The 17,160-nt window shown below is 34.9% G+C and overlaps 1 long non-coding RNA gene across 2 annotated transcripts; it reads right to left on the bottom strand.

Annotated features, from left to right (window-relative positions):
- Positions 1-484: 484 nt before the first annotated feature.
- Positions 485-4,634, bottom strand: LOC141695136 (uncharacterized). 2 transcript variants are annotated; one of them, XR_012564308.1, is made up of 3 exons: positions 3,247-4,563; positions 2,067-2,617; positions 485-1,788 (listed from the first exon to the last, which is right to left on the bottom strand). It is a non-coding gene; the product is annotated as an uncharacterized LOC141695136 (long non-coding RNA). The 2 variants fall into 2 exon arrangements; XR_012564307.1 differs by having other exon boundaries at positions 485-2,617; positions 3,247-4,634.
- Between the last annotated feature and the right edge of the window lie 12,526 nt (positions 4,635-17,160).

The raw sequence follows: 17,160 nt of genomic DNA, 5'->3' as shown, positions 1-17,160 counted from the left end.
CTAAAGCAAAATCAAACAAAATTAGTCCGAGTATAATTACTTATCCAGACTAGTAGCATATTGTATTTAGAAAAATTGCCTAAGCAAAAAAGTAAAAGCAAACAAAACTAGTCCTGACATAAATACTTACCTGGACTAGTAGCATATTATACTTAGAAAAATTCCTAAAGTAAAAAATCAAAAGCAAACAAAACTAGTTCTGGAATAAATACTTACATGGATTAGTAGCATATTATACTTAGAAAACTTTCTAGGGAAAAAAAGTAAAAACAAACAAAATTAGTTTGGGCATAAATACTTACCCGAACTAATAGCACATTTTACTTGGAAAAATTCTTAAGGAAAAAAAGCAAAACAAAACAAAACTAATCCGGACATTAATACTTAGTTGGCCTAATAGAACAAAACCAAAGAATAAAAAGCTAGTCCAGTTGTGTACACTTACCCGGGCTGGTAATATATTATACTCAAAAAAATTGAGGCAAAAAAGCAAAATAAAACAAAGTTTATACGGGCTAGAAAACAGTTAGGAACACTTTCTAACGCAAAATTCAAGAAAAAAATTTCAAAAGCAACAACATTAATTAAAAAGACAGTCCCGATAGAGACCAATCTGGATCAAAGCTAAGTTACAACAATCTTTCAGTTTAACAACACTTAAAATAGTAAGTTAAATTACAAGGGCACATCCCAAGAGGGAATTCACAAATCAAGCATCGGGACTCTGATTCTCCGGGAGGAAGCTGGGACTCAGACGATCAAAAGGCTCCGACTCTCCTCTCCATTACTCATTCACAGATTTCGCAATAATAAATTCAGTAAAAAACAATCTGGTTAGCTGCAGGATTAGTCTTGATATGTTTTTATGCCCCAATCCAGCAACGACGAACTTTAAGCACCCGCAGTAATAATAGCTTTATCAAACTCTTCAGACTATTTGTATTCAGCAATAACATCCTCCGGACTATTCTTCTCAGAAATATTATTCTTGAAGGCAGCTAGTTTAGTCCTCAGGTCCTCAAACTCCTTCTTAGATTTCTTGGCCTGTTCGGTAGCCTCCTTCAAATTCGCCTCAAATCTGGACACCTAGTTATCCTGGGCCAACAGTTCGGACCCCATTTCAGTTATGCACTTGTCCTTCTCCTCCACGAACTTGTTGGCCTTCTTCAAATCCTCAAAGGCAATACAAACAGCTTCCAACATGTATGATCCAAGCTGAAACCAACCCGGATTAGAAAAATAAAAAAAAATAGAGGAAAAGGGAAAGTAAAGAGTAGTCACATGGCCCCAATGTTCGGTACACTTGGTCATACCGTTGTCCAATCCCACGCCTTCTATCTTTACCTAGTCCTCTTTTGAAAGGATCTCAGACATCATCTGGGCCAGCTATTCCACGAAATGGGTTCCCACCTATCCTTTGGACTTCTTTTCTAACCAATTTCCTTATCTTTAGTAGGAGCTTGAGTGATGTTCTTGGCTTGGGGTGGTTTCATTCTCACAGTTCGAGGCCTCTTGGACTTTTTCTTCTCCTCCAACTAGGGAACATCATCCAAAGTCTCAACCTCTTTGTAGAGATGCTCAACCTCAATCTCTGCATTGATAGGATCTGGATCCAAAATATTCTGAAGATCAGAAGATTCACCCCCCTCCTCCATAACTTGAATATATCCGGACCCAGCTGTGGAAATTTTTACTTTGTGTTGAAGGTACCACCAAGACTCGGGAGAGAGGAACTATAAGCATTGGCAAACATGATCGTAGGATAGGTCATATTGTAGAAAGGAAAACCTGAAACGAGAAAAAATATTCAAGTCAAAACCAAAGAAAATAAAGATAACAGTTCGGACTACTACGGAAAATAAGTATATAAAATATTATATCCAAGTTCAAATAATTTCTTTTAATTCATAAAATTATTCCCGGTCATTTGAGAACCGAGACAACCACAAAAATCAGAACATGTTTGAGATTTTCCCCTTGCAGGACTAGAGATCTAAAATAAGTAATTATCCCTAGTAGAAATACAAAGGAAGATAGTAGAAATCTAGCTCCTTAAGCAAAATAACCTCCCCGTTCCAATACTTCAAGGAAGTTTGCTGGATAACTGCTTTCGCGAAACCCGGACCATAAGTACACTCTGCAACCCGCAATTGCAGCTCAGATAAAGGCTTCATGCTAGATTTAATCAAGGCAAACAACTGATGGAAGAGCATATAGGTAGGATGATATACAGGCTTGTTACAGTAAGGATTCATTCTTCCATTCCATATTATTCCATTCAAACACAACCGGGAGCCCGGGGTGGCTATTAGGTTATTTGTCGTTATAAGCAGAATATATACTCATTTAGTAGAATGTCGGGTCTACATCCCAAGCCTTAGTCAAGAAATGATACTTCCCTTCTGTCCACTAACCATCTGGAGTACAAGAAATTTATCTCTCATTAAGCTCTTTAGTCAGGAGCTTGGTCAGCACTTCAGAGGAGGTACCGGTAGTTTTACACATCTCTACTTGGGTTATTGACATATTTGGTGAATCTGAATCACTTTCAATACTAGAAGGCCCATGAGTGCAAGTCAAGAACGGCTTTGCGCGTGTTTTAGTCCTGACCATATACCTATAAACAACAACCCGGGATTAGTTCTTAATCCAACTACTCATCCATTTTTGATAAACTATTATCATGTAATACGTGATATTTGGTGTTAGTCATGTAATACGTGATTACTCTGGACCAACAATGTCATTATAGTCCTGATTTATATTGTTGGTCTGGGCCCATCATATTTTGCTAATCCTATATGCACAATTTGAGGGATTAAACCAAGTCATATAAACATAAATCGGCAAAGTCCGGACCGCCACTACCGGTCCAGACCAACAACCAAATCCCAAAATCCCACAAACAAGTTATAAACAAAATCAAACACCAAAATACATCCAAACTTATCTATAAATACGTATGTTTTCCATATGAACATCAAGAATAAAACCAAGCCAAGAAATTCAATTTTCTATCTAGCCAAACACCTACTCAAAACCATATTTTGAACAACAATTTATCAAACAACAAAAATACAAAGCAAGTCACAGCCAAAAAACTCAACAATCAAAATAATAGAAGAATCGAAGTAATGTAAGAAAGAAAAAAAGGAGTAAACAAATAGTCACCGGAAAACCAAGAAAAACATAAACTTGATTGTAATTTAAAGAAGAGAAAGCGAGGAAGAGAGTTAAGGAACTTACGATCATGAGAAAATTGGAACCTGAATCTTGCTCACCCAAATCCTGCAATCACCAAATCGACGAAATGATAGTGGAATCTCTTCGGTGTTTTGCTATTTGGAGAAGATGAAGAGAAAAAGATGCTATCATTTTATATATCTATAGTTGTATTAATGAATAGTCATTATTTTGGCATGTCTTGTGAGGAAAAACAACCATCCTCTATTCAAATTCAAGATGGAAAAATTCGAAAAACCTTTTCAACTTCTGGAGTCTATAAAACTTACCCCGAGTCTGAACTACTACATATACGGGACTAGTTTCTTTAAATCACATCGGGTATGGATCAGTCTTGACCAAAAATAAAGCATTGGCTGCATCTCAACCATGATCCATTTCTCTAATACGGATTGACTCTATCACACCCAACCCAAATTGTAGGGCAAAAATAATCAAAATTTTCTTTAAGTCAACCAGGATTCATGCTTCCAATCCGAATTAGTCCTTTCAAACACAACCCAAACTGGGGGCAAGAAATATCAATACTTTATTTTGAATTCAACCATGATTTATTTTGAATCTGTTAAATAGGATTCATTCTTTCAGTCCGGATTGGTCCTTTCAAATACAACTAAGACTGAGAGGCAAGAAGCATTAATTTTTTCGACAAAAATCTCATATATTTAATACCATTCTATACTCTACTCCGCCATCTAGAAATCTGCATATGGAAGTGGGGGTAAATGATAAGATATAATTAATCCAGTCCTACCAAGTGAACCAGTCCTGCTAGGCTTCAGTCCTTCATCCAAATGAACCAGTCGTGCTAGGTTTCCGTCATGGTCTAGCCTGGACTGGTTTGTCCTAGTCCAGATTCGGTTCGGTCGTGGAACAACCCAGTCCCGTGGTCTATAAACAAGAAAGCCTAATACAGCGTAACGCATGGAACACAAGTCATGACTAAGGTCCCCACATGATAATGACATCTATTTATTACTAATAATTAGCACAATCAAGGCACGTGGCAGCGCACTCATGACATACTCCTCCACAATCCTTTCATGGACACGTGTAAAGCAGCTATGAGCGTCAAGCGTCCCCCGCTCCTGGAAACGAGCTATTCCGATTGAAGGTAACAACCTATAAACCCTAACCCGTTGGCTATAAATAGTTTAGAGGAAAAAGGTCAAGAGATTACTCTCTCCAACACACTAATACACACACCCATAACCTCCTTACATTTTTATCTTCATTATCAAAAAGTGAGTTCTTACTCTCATCAGAGGAGTCGCAGAGCTCAAACCCCCTTAGGTGTTGTTTTAAAGACACCCAACGACAGCTAAACCCCAAGACGAATCCCGCTACGAAGTCTGAATGATTAGACCGCGGATTTGAGTTATTATACTCAAACCAGCTTCGCCACCATCATAATATTTTTATCATTTTAAATATAATTACATCAACCCTGTTTTTATTTTACTCTCAGAATGCGAATGTTCACAAAATGACACATGAACACATGTGTAATATATATATATATGTGTGTAATAATGTAGAACTCTTTTGTAACAGATGACTTATGTTTTTTATACACCAAATTAAGTTAGCCAGATGCCGGGAGAGAAAGGAGTTAGCCTTGAAATTACAAGGTGTTTTTTCTACAACCATAAAAGAGCTAGCAATTCACTGAATGTAGCCATTATCAACAAATTATATTTCTCGAATGTTTTTAACTATCCAATCTTACGGATGTGAATATTAAATCAAAATATAATTGTAAACAAAATTTCATGCAAATCCAAATGGTTTAGTATTGATTTTATAATATTATAAAGTGGCTGATCAAAATAACAAAATCATTAAAAAAATTGTATATATAGTTATTTTTACGTGATGTTTATATCCGCGCGATTAGATTTTTATTTTGTATTTAAAAATTGTGAATTTGAGGTGCACTAACTTTTCTATTGTGTGTTTTAGATACTCTTTTCCATATATATATATATGCCTCTCTTGAGGAGAGAAATCTTTCATATGAAGAACCGTAGAAAACCCTTGATGCTGTTATTGAAATTCATCAAAAATTGTAAAATTTTATTTCAAAAAAAATAAAATCCATTTTTAATATAAAATAATAATTATATATATTTGAATATAATAAAAAGTTTATCAGTTGAAATTTGAAAAGAAAATTGATTTTAAATGTGATTCTACTGTGAAATAATTTTGGATAAAGGTGATTTTACTATGATTCTACTATAGAATCACTTTAAACTGCTTCATTAAATTAGAATAATTTAAAAAAAAAATTGTGCAACTTAATTTTTTAATTTGGTATTTTTATTTTGTAACTATATATGATGAAAAATGAAAAATATATGTTTTTATTATTTTTAAATATTGGTTCTCTACGTTACTCTATATAAGGAGCACTCTATGGAATTGCGACCATTGCTCAATGTAGAACCCTCTAATATCGGAGAACCGTGAAAAACTCTTGTTTTTTTATAGAATCTAATCAAATTTTGTAAAATTTAATTTCAAAAAATATAAAATTTGATGCTAATCTAGAATAATAAATTTATTTTAATATAATAAAAAATTAACAATTAAAATTTGGAAAAAAATTGATTTTAAATTTGATTCTACAATGAAATAATTTTAAATAAGTGTGATTCTACTGTAATTCTATTATAGAACCACTTTAAACTTTTTCACTAAATTTCAATAAATTTTTAAATAAAAAATTATGTCACTTTACTTTTTAACTTGGTGATTAAAATGTGTAATTATATAGGATGAAAAAAGAAATAAATTATAGTTTTTGTATTTTTAAACAATGATTCTTCACGGTTCTCTCCCCTTCGTGTAGTGCTACCTAGATGTATATACTAGCCTATAAACCGAGCGTTACACAGATTGATTTAAATATTTAATAATTTACTATTAATTTAATAATAGTGGCTTAGAACTAGACCTGGAAATTCGGATAATTGGTTCGGTTTCGGATCAGATCAATTTCGGATTATGATATATTTGAAGACCATTCGGATCGGATCGAATGTGATTCGGTTCAGGTCTAATTCAGATTAAAATCGAATAAAATTCGGATTAAGATCAGACAAAATTCTGTTCGGATTAAATTCGGTTCGGATATTTTCGGATCACAACTTATTTATTTTTTCAGTTTTTGAGATTTAAAAAATATCCTTTTTATTTAATTTAGTATTTTTAATGTAATATAATGTACTTTTACAAAAGAATATGATTAAATAAGTATGTATCATAAATATAAAATTATTTAAAGTATTAATTTTGCTTATTTCGGGTCATATTCGGTTCCGATAATATATATTCAGTTTTAATCGGTTCCAAGTTATAATCGGATCTTGTATTTCAGATTATTTTCGGTTAAAATTTCGGTTCGGGTATTTTGCGGATCAGTTTAAATTGGTTTTCGGATAATTATTGGATTGTATGATTCGGATCTCGGATCGGATCTCGATTTCATGAATTTCGGTTCGATTCTTCTGATCCAGACCCATTTATAACCAATGACATGCATGAAATGTTTTTAATACTTTTGTTATTTTCATTTAATTTAAATTAAGTTATATTAATACTGTATTACAAATTTGAATTGACAGCGTATTTTAGTTAAAATGTGTTATTAGTTGGTTATCAATAATTTTAAGATTATTATTTTATTAAATAGTATTGCCGATGCTAATTTTGGAAAAGAACGACTTGGTAAGAAATAAGAGAAAGCTAACGTGTTCTAACTGAAAAAGGTAATTTGTTAGTTATTAGTAATCATATTATATTTATATTTTATTTTATTAAATAGACTTGTCAATAACATTTTTGGAAAATGAGTTGTTTTAGTTGGAATACTATATTTAGAAAAGAAGCTGTTTTGTTTCAGTTGGGATAAATAGAATAGAAAAGCTAACATGTTGTAATTGGAAAAGGTAATTGATATGGTAGTTAGAACAAGTAATCAGGTAATTTTAAATAATAATTACCTTTATGAAAATTATATTAATAATAAATTCAACATGTATCATAAAACAGGTACCGCGGCCGAACTTTTAATATTAAAATAATAGTATAGATTGCTTAAAATTCATATGATATACATAAATTTTTTATTAGTATATAATTTTGTTTTCTTAGATTTGAATTGATTTTTTTTTAAAAATCTATTCAAAATTTTAAAAAGCATGATTCTGATGATAATTATGTAAATACATGTGTATATTCATGGTTTTACAGAAATATAAAAAGTATTTAAAAAGATAATATTCTCATTGAACAATATAGTTATGTTGGAAAATATAACGTCTTTTTACAAAAGATAATTATTTTTTAATTCAAAGGTAAGTTTTAGCATGTATCGATAATATATGAATTATATTTAGTTTACATATTAACTTTATTTTAGCACGATGAATATTTTTTATTATTTTGTTTTAATCCGATGCCATTACACCAACCAACAAATTAGTTTTCGATTTCAATTTTTTTTAATCTTGATTCAATAGTATAATCTTTTGTGGCCAGATCAATAATATTTATTATTTACCTTTTTTAACCTGAAACTTATTACATCGACCAAATTATATTTAATTTTAATTTAATTTATTTTAACTTGGATCAATAGTACAATTTTATTTTCGTACGTATGAAATGTTTGTATTACTTTATTTATCTTGAGGCATTATACCTACCAATAAATTTTGTTTTGATTTTAATTTTATTTTCATTTGGTTCAATTATTATTATATAACTTGAGGCCCATTGTATGGGCCAAATCGAACTTATTATGTTTAGTTTTCTTTTAATTTATTTTAATCCTGATCGATAGAATATTTTTTTTAAATCAAATGAATAGTGTATATTATTTTATTTTATTTTGATTTCATTTTACCACCAAGTTTTTTTCCTTTTCTTTTGCTTTTATTTTAACCCGATTCATTATTTTTTTACTTTGCCAAGAAGAATAGTTTAAATAGTTTATTTTAACCGGATGTCAATGCTATTATATGATCAACAATTTATCTTTTAATATTAAGTTCATTTTAGCCTAGTTAGTATAATCTTTTTTGCTAGATCATTAGTATTGTTTTTTTTCCGGGACCCATTAAACAGAACAAATCTAACTAATTACATTGTATTTGATTGTACTTTATTTTAATCATGGTCAATAATATAATTTTATTTTAGCCCAATAGAAAGCGTGTATCATTTTTTTATATGGAGGTCATGTTACCGACCATTAAATTTTCTTTTTAGCTTTGACTTTATTTTAACCTGAGCCCATTGTATAGACCATATCCAAATAAATATATTTTGTTTCTTTATATTGGATCAATAATAAAATTTTATTTTGACCCGGTAAAAATTGTTTAATATTTTATTTTAACTCGAGACCATTATATACACATTAACAAACTTTCTCTTCATTTCAATTTTATTTTAATCTGGTTCAACATTATATTTTATTTATCCCGTGTGAATAATATATATTATTTCATTTTAATCAGAAGCCATTATACTGACTAAGTAATTATCACTTCCCGTTAGCCGATTTTTGTAGCAAATTCTATTTATTTTTGTTGTTTGCAAAAAATTAAAAATTATATACATTTAATATATAAATGACGTGATAATATATAAGTTACTCGGAGGATGAAGGACAAATTTAATAAAAATAATGATAAATCGCTAAATATGGATAGAACGGGAGATTTAATAATTGTGGTAATTGTGGTGATTTAGAATTAGAGTAAAATTATTTTTTTTAGCACATGCTTACAGTAGTGCTAACATGCCGAAGGAAGTTTAAAAAAACATGTTGAACGAGACCCATCGCGGCTCTTGATGCAAGACCCTTAAAATTTTACTTCATAGTTAAATGAGGGAGTTAAATAAGGGTAAATATTTATGTAAGTTAATTAAGTAATTTAAGGGTAAATTTTTAGGTAAGGGTAATTATGTAGGTTAACGAAGGACCAAATTTTAAATGTTTCATTTATTATTAGATAGTATAGATAGATAAATATCTTTAAATGTTTAAAAACAACAAATTATCTACTCTTAGTTATTAAGCACAAGCCACTTAAACATAGTCTTATTTGATTTGGTTGTAAGAAAAGCAGTCACGAAACTTAACACAAACCACTTAAACATAGTCTTATTTGATTTGGTTGTAGGAAAAACAGTCACGAAACTTAACAAATTCTATAATCAACGTTAAGTTTTTGAGATCATTTTGGAATTATCTAATATTGTCAGAAGGTTTATAAAATTCCCTTTCATGGAGGATGTTAATGTAGAAATTTGGTTAATAAAGATTTGAGGTTCGCGGCCGTAATCAAGATCTGCAGCAATGGTCGGTGATCGGAGAAACCACCGGAGTGCGTTGATTTGTGCTTAAAAAATGACTGAGATTGCTAGGGTTTATGTTTGCCTTCTCAGAGCTCTCAAACATGTATACTCACAATGTGCCTACGTACCTCCTTTTATAAAGGATCAAGATGGACATAGTTTTTGGGGAACAAGAAATCTAGATGAACTTGGCTTCCCATTCCGTGGCCCAATAGGAGTTGTCGAACAAACTTCCTATTATAACTCGAACATCGGTTTTCTTCAAGAGTGCCCAGCGATGTAGCCTAGTCACAAAGGCCCAAGGCTCGATTATGACTTCAGAACTTCACTGATATGAAAATTTCTCGGCCGATGGATATCCCAGCTGCTATCGCTATCTTCGTCGATCATAACTGCATGTATAACTATGACTTACCTCAAATGCTCAAGCGCGTCCTTACCTCACGATGAGGATAAGCCACCAGATTACAGGGCAAGTGATCCCAAACGAATAAGTGTAAAGTGCGAGATAAACCCAAAGTCTCCCGAAGAGGATAACCCGTCAAATACAGAGACGGTGCTCCCAAAGCACACAATAAGTGTTAATGATCGCTCCCCTATGAGGATAACCCACAAGAATACCAGAATGATACCTTCAATATGTTTTTCAGGATGATAACCCTTTTTCCTTCACATGGCACGCTCTAAAAGGGGTTGAATTCTTCCAGAGGCTCCTCTGGATGCGTAGGGCGTGTCCTAGGCATGGGAGAGCTCTTTTGGAACTCCTCTTTTTCTCTTGTATACTTATTATGTTTCATTCACTTCCCATTTTAGTTGTGGGAGTAACCTTCTTGCTAATCCTGTATAATTATTCATCTTGTATTGCGAAGCGGCCACCCCGTGCGGCCGTATAACACGAGCCGTTTATAGGGGTATGAAGACATTTCTCTAAAGCCCAGATCATTCCTTGCTTCTTGATAGCTTTATCCTTTCTCCCTTAGGTTCAAAATACCTTTTGAAAACTCATTCATCAATACATGTTCTTCGTCGTCATTTTCTACTATATTGGTCGTCAAAATAATTTTTCCCTAGCACCGTCGTAACATCTTCATCGTAGCGTCTGTCGCACTCTTCCTCCACTATAATTGTTAAATTTTTCAATATAATGTCCGCCGTAATCCTTCATGAACTTAACCAATCACCGTCGTAATTCCTTATCGTTAGTAGTGGTCGCAAATGACTCTCATACAGAGCTAGCCCTGTATGAGGCGCGCCCGATGCTCAGGAGGCGTGTTGGGTATATCCAGCATCTTGCCTATTCGAAACGTGGCGCTGGCTGTTCCCTTTAAGGGAATAAAGTAGCACCTCACTAACACTCCGGAGTTTTGGTGCAAGTGGTAAGCGCTGAGGTCCTAAGAAGTGGTATCAGAGCAGGTCACGTGTTCGAGTCCCAACGTAAGGCATTTGCTTGGTGGCAATATGCTGGGGGGGGGGATTGTTGGGTATATCCAGCATCTTGCCTATTCGAAACGTGGCGCTGGCTGTTCCCTTTAAGGGAATAAAGTAGCACCTCACTAACACTCCGGAGTTTTGGTGCAAGTGGTAAGCGCTGATGTTATTCCTAGAGGACTAACAATGAGATTTACAGAAGGGGGGTTGAATGTAAATCTCAAAACTTTTTCAGGTTTTGAGAAGTTTATTAAAGCAGTGTGTTCTAGATGAACAAGTGTATGAATTGCTTTGAGCTAATGCAGACAGATATATATTCAAACACAAAATGTAAAGAACACAACAAACTTTAAAAACTTTTCTGGTGGATTTGTTGTTCCACCAGAGATGGTATATTAGAAAATCTGTGTTCAACAATGTTGATCACAGCTGCATCCTAGTACAAACTAGATGAATTTTCTCTCAAGATATTTCTTAACAGCTCTGGAAAATCTCTCTCTAATTACTAGCTTCTTCTTGGTTTATATATTACCAAGTGTACAAGTGAAAAACAATATAAAATTACAATAGTAAAATAAGTTCTTCACTTGCTTCTTTTCCTGTTCACTCAAGTACTTTGTTGACTATTGCATCTTTGTACTAAAGAAGAACGGCTGCTTTTTCTGTTGATCCTGAAATTCGGCTACCACATCTCACTTTTCTCTGTCAACCCATGTGCCTCTGTTTGTAGGTACAACTACCACTTATCAACGGCTAATTAGCAGAACATCCGTTGAAGCTTTCATCCGTTGATGACTTCATCCGTTGAAGGATGTTATCCGTTGAAGCTTTCATCCGTTGATGCTCTCATCCGTTGAAGGATGTTATCCGTTGAAGCTTTAGAGACATCCGTTGAAGCTTAGCTTCTCATCCGTTGAAGGTCTTTAAGTCATCCGTTGATACCACTTCATTTATACAAAATTACAAGGCATGAAATATTTACAATTGGCCTTCCTATCTGCATATCATCTAGTAGTCAACATGACTTATAGTTTCTCTCAACATCTAAGAATTACATTTTAAATACAGAGACTGAAATATGCTACAATACTAGACTTATTTCTAAGTAAAGCTACACCATCAACGGATAGCCAAAGTGGTCTTATCCGTTGAGGCTACAGACACTAAATTTCTACTTAAGTGTTTTGTTAAACATATCATCAAACTAATGCACATATATTCCTGACAATCTCCCCCTATTTATGTCTATAAGAATTGTAGGCATAAATTCAGGGTTAACTTGATGATAACAAAACACTTAACAAATATTTGAATTGAAACTAAGTAGAAATATAAAAGTGCTGCAAAAGTGTATGTACTAGGAGGTAATTGAAGATTTACAGTATTTCCAAGGGTGCTCCTCTAGCCTGAGCAAATCATCATTTTCTTCTTTGTTCCCTGGTTTTCTTTCCTAGCCCTTTGTCATTTTCCTCAAATTGGAGTTGGAGTTGTCTGAAGAATTCAGCTTCATCTTCATCACTGATATCCAACTTAGATTGCATTTCCTTGAGAGTTTCATTGCTGGCAATCTTGAGTTGGTCTTCAAGTCTGAAAAATCTTCTGACTCCTTTGTCATCTCTAAATTCCATCAACCAATGAGGTGATTTGTGAATTTTAGTTCCCCTTTCTTGTATGAGTAAGGTTCTGGGCAAAGCATTTGGTTCCCTCCAAGTCTTCCTTATGTTGGCAATCTTGTTGAGAATTTCAGTCTTGGCTGGCTGAAAAGACTCTGATCAAGGTAGAGTAGCCTTCATTTAGAATCCTGTAGAGAGGCCATGTTCTTTCCCCAGCTCCCTTATATCTGAAAACCAATCTCTCTGGTAGCTGTCTGTAGGCAGCTATTCCCCTTACTTCCTCCAGCTCATCCAGATAGAGATTAATGTCTGAAGCTTCTTTTATGTCACAGATGTGAACATAATCATCTTTAGAAATGGGTGGCTTAGGGTTAGGTTTTTGTTTTTGAGTGAATTTCTTAGAGGTTAGGGGAGGTGTAGATTTAGATTTTCTTTTCTGTTTCTTTGGTAGTGGTAGAGTGGTTAAAAAGGTAGGCAATGTGATGTTGTCCCAATCAATAGGTTCCTCTTTTGGAATGATTGGTTCACCATGGATATTTATAGAGGGATCAGCAACAAAAGGTTTAGGTATGGAAGGTAGTGGTTTAGATATAGATTTGGTATCTTCAGGGTTATCTTCACTCCTTCTGTGTGCCTTGGCCTTTCTTCTGTTTCCCTTCTGCCATTCCTCTCTTTCTTCCATATTTTCACCAAATATGCTCCCAAGAACCTCATCTAAGTTAGCAATCTTTTCTTCACCCCTGACTTCAATTCCTTTCATTTCTTCAACTTGGCTTGACTTTAGCTGTTTTTCAAGCTTTGCTTGTGCTCTTTTGTCAGCCTTGAGTTTTACAGCTTCTTTCTTCAACCTTCTGGTTTCTTCCCTTTTGGCCTTTAGAAATTTGGGATGTCCTTGCATCACACAGATACTCTTTCCCTCTCTATAGATAAAGGCCATGTCCATTCTCTCACCCTTGTCCTTGGTCTCCTTCTTCTTTATGATGCTTGCACTTAGAACTTTGTCTCCATCAGGTTTTGGAAGAGGAAAGTCTACTTCCTGCATCTGAGCAAAGTCTAGGGGATTCTTTGTGGAGTCCATACTGGATCTAGTGTTAGGCTTTAGAACCATAGGTTTTAAATTCTTGAAAGAAGTCTCTCCAACCTTATTTCTCCCTACTGGCTTGAGCTCCATGTTGATTGGTTCAATCTTTGTGCTAAATTTCACAGATGTTGATTTATTTTGTGTAGAACCAAACACCAATTGCAACCTTTCATCAATTCTCCTCCATTGTTCTTTCATTTGTATTTCAGCTGCTGCTAGCTGAATCAAATCAATTCCATCAGGTTTTCCCTTGATTTGAATGATTGGAGAGGTAGTGATGGCAGGAACTAGCACTTTAGATATCTGAATCTTTGTAGAGGGCTCTCCTTCCCCTTCCCTTTTATTCTCCCCCTTTTTGTTATCATCAAGGAGAGGGGTCAAGCCTTGTGCTTTTGCCAGCTGCATTAGGAGATTGGTTTGAGATTGTTGGTTGAGAAGAAGGGTGGCCACAAAATCTTCAATTCCTTGAACTCTGTCTTCCAACTTGGCCAGCCTTTGTTCAGTAACTGATTCCTTTTTCAATCTCGAAACCAAGTCCTGCAAAGTACCATAGGGCATGACTGAATCCAATTTTTGTGAAGTGAAGGATTTCAAGTCAGCAATATCTTTCCTGAGATCATCTAGACTCATATTTTGCTTTACTTTCTGCAACTTCATGAGATGCAGTGAGTCCAGGTGAGCTTGGAGGATAGGCTTGATATTTGCATTTGAAGTGTTCTGAATGGCCTGTTGAATAGTGATGATTTGTTTGACCAAGTGGACATTGAATTCACCTGTTCTATGCTCCTTAGTCAGGGCCCATTCAGGTAGATTAGGAATGGAACTAGGGTCTTCATCTCCCCCTATGTTCATGCTTCCATCAGAAGAAATAGAGTCATCATCATCAGAATTTACTCCAAATTCCTCAGATGGCTCACCAGCTGTAGAAGGCATCCTGTTAATAGCAGCTTTATCCCTTTGAAGAGATTCTGTTGAGTGCACTAGATGTAGTGTCCTCTCTGCCTCCTCATTGCCCTGAGCAGCCAACAGTTGATAGGCTGTCACAGGATGAGTAAAAGTGTCAGCATCCAAGGAAATGTTATCAATTACAGCTTTGTAATGTTGCTGAAATTGTCTTTCCTTTTCAGCATCATCCACAATCATTGACTCATGAGCAATGGCTGGTTCCACCCTTGTATCAACTGTACCTGCTTTTCTCTCTTTTTCTCTATGTTCTTGCATCAGGGGCTCCCCCTGGCTCACACATCTCACTCCCTCACCTTCACCTTCTAAGGTGGTACTCCACTCACTGACTTTTGCCATGCTGGAAGAAATAGCATGCATTTTTGTGCTCTCAATCTCTCCTTTTGCCTGGGAGCAACCCAGCCTCTCACTCAAATTTTCACTCCCTGCCCTCAATCCTAAAAGTGATTGCACAGTATTCATGTCTTCTACACTTGGAATCATTTCAGTTATTTGTGTAGAGACTATCAACGGATGTGGAATATCCGTTGAAGTTGAAACTGTTGTTATCAACGGATAACTGCTGTTAAGCTTATCCGTTGAAGAGCAACCACTTGTCAACGGATGAGTGATATCCGTTGAAGAAGGAAAAGAAGATGAAATTGAAAGTGATATAACTGTTGAATCTGTATAGATTGATTTGATATGTGTTGATACAGATCCTTCAATTATATCTGAAAGAATTTGCGGGTGATCCAACAAATCATCTAAAAGATGATGATCACCTGTATTTGAGTGGGGCTCCTCCCTGAGTTGTAAAGAGGGAGAATCAGGAATTGATGGGAATAACATATCCACATCCAGAGATGGTGATGAAGTGTTTGGTGATTGATGTGTGATTATTGTGAGAGAATGGGGCTGTGACTCCACATTTATTGGAGTCACATCAAACTGAGTTTGAGAAGGCACAGAGACAGATGGATGTATCTGTGCAGTGTGTGCACCCTGTGTAGAAGATTGGGTTCTAGCCTTCTTTCTTCTAATAAAAGCTTTTGTAGGTGAGTGTTTGGCTTTAGTGTCCCTCCCTCTTTTGTTCTGTGTTCCTGGTTGGGAACTCTTTTCAATAGTAACATCCTTTTGGGAGGATGCTACTAGGGATGTGCTAGAAACCTTTTCAACCACCACAGCTTTTTGAGAAACTGGGGCTTGGCTAGCTTGGGAAGCACTCAACTCTCCTTCCTTATCCTGGGGGTTTCTTTGATGTTCACCCCTCCCCTCACCACTCACACCCTGTTCACTTCCCTCAGGGTTAATGGTTGTTGTTACAACTGTTGTCTTTTGAGAAACAACAGAGGTGGTTTTCTTTGTCTTGGATTTTGAAAGTTTAGATTTGGTGACCTTGGTAGAAATCTGTTGGGGCATTGACACAGATTTCATGGCCACACTTGAAGATAAAGAAATAGAGGGGATGGAAGAAGTAGGAGTTGTAGAAGCAATTACCTCACCTACCTGGGGTGCATTCATGATTGGTAAATATACCAATTGCACACTGCTGTTAAGATCCATTCTCTTCAAGTCTGCAAGAACTCTTTTCTCTTGTGCCCAGCACTTGAGTTTATTATTCTCATTGATTATGACTAAACCTTCAGCAACATGGTTAGCCAATAACATAAAGAATCTAGCATAATAGATGTTATTAGGTCTATTAGCTTTGTTACCTAATCTAGTACCTAATTCTAGCATCACATAGTTGCTAAAGTTAAAGTACCTATCAGAAACAAGCATATAGAACATATTAACAAGAGATGAAGTTATGGCATCAAAATTACTAATTTTCCCAGAGAAAACCTTTATGAAGGCATCCCCAAGAAAACTCCATTCTTTCCTAAGGCCTTTTCGTCTAATACCCCCTAAATTAGCAGAGTTAAGAGAGTAACCTATGGAATCTAACATGCTGGATACATCACTATCAGTGTGTGGTGTCATGGCATTGTTCTCAGGTAATTTAAAACATGCTTGTAAGTCATCACAGTTAATACAGTGATTTTTACCTTTGAGAGTGAAGGAGATAGTCATATCCATGGAGTTGAACTCAGCAGTTGTCCAAATCTCCTCAACTACTTCACAGAAAATCGTTGGGGCTTCCAGCATTGCATAGCTAAGTTTACAGTTTTTGATGAAGTCCATCATTTTGTGATAATCTGAGTGGGCTTCATTCTTTTCTACCAGAGCTATGAAATTGTTCTTCTCGTAGATGAACCCAGATTGAGACATAATCTTCACGACTGGTGCCATTGTTGTGAGTAGAAATTGCAGAGAATAACTTGAAGGTTTTGCAGAGAGAAAATGGTAAATGCTTGAAATTCTAAGAAAGCGTAAAGTAATAATGAACAATCAGAAGGGCTTATATGCTTTCAAAGAAAAAGAAATAAATAAAGGATTAATCAATAAGTAGGTGTTAGTGAATTTCAGCCGTTTAAG

This window comes from Apium graveolens, chromosome 11, assembly GCF_009905375.1.
Source record: "Apium graveolens cultivar Ventura chromosome 11, ASM990537v1, whole genome shotgun sequence".
Lineage (NCBI taxonomy): Eukaryota > Viridiplantae > Streptophyta > Magnoliopsida > Apiales > Apiaceae > Apium > Apium graveolens.
The sequence above is the reverse complement of the archived record's forward strand: the minus strand, read 5'-3'. Positions and strand labels throughout refer to the sequence as shown.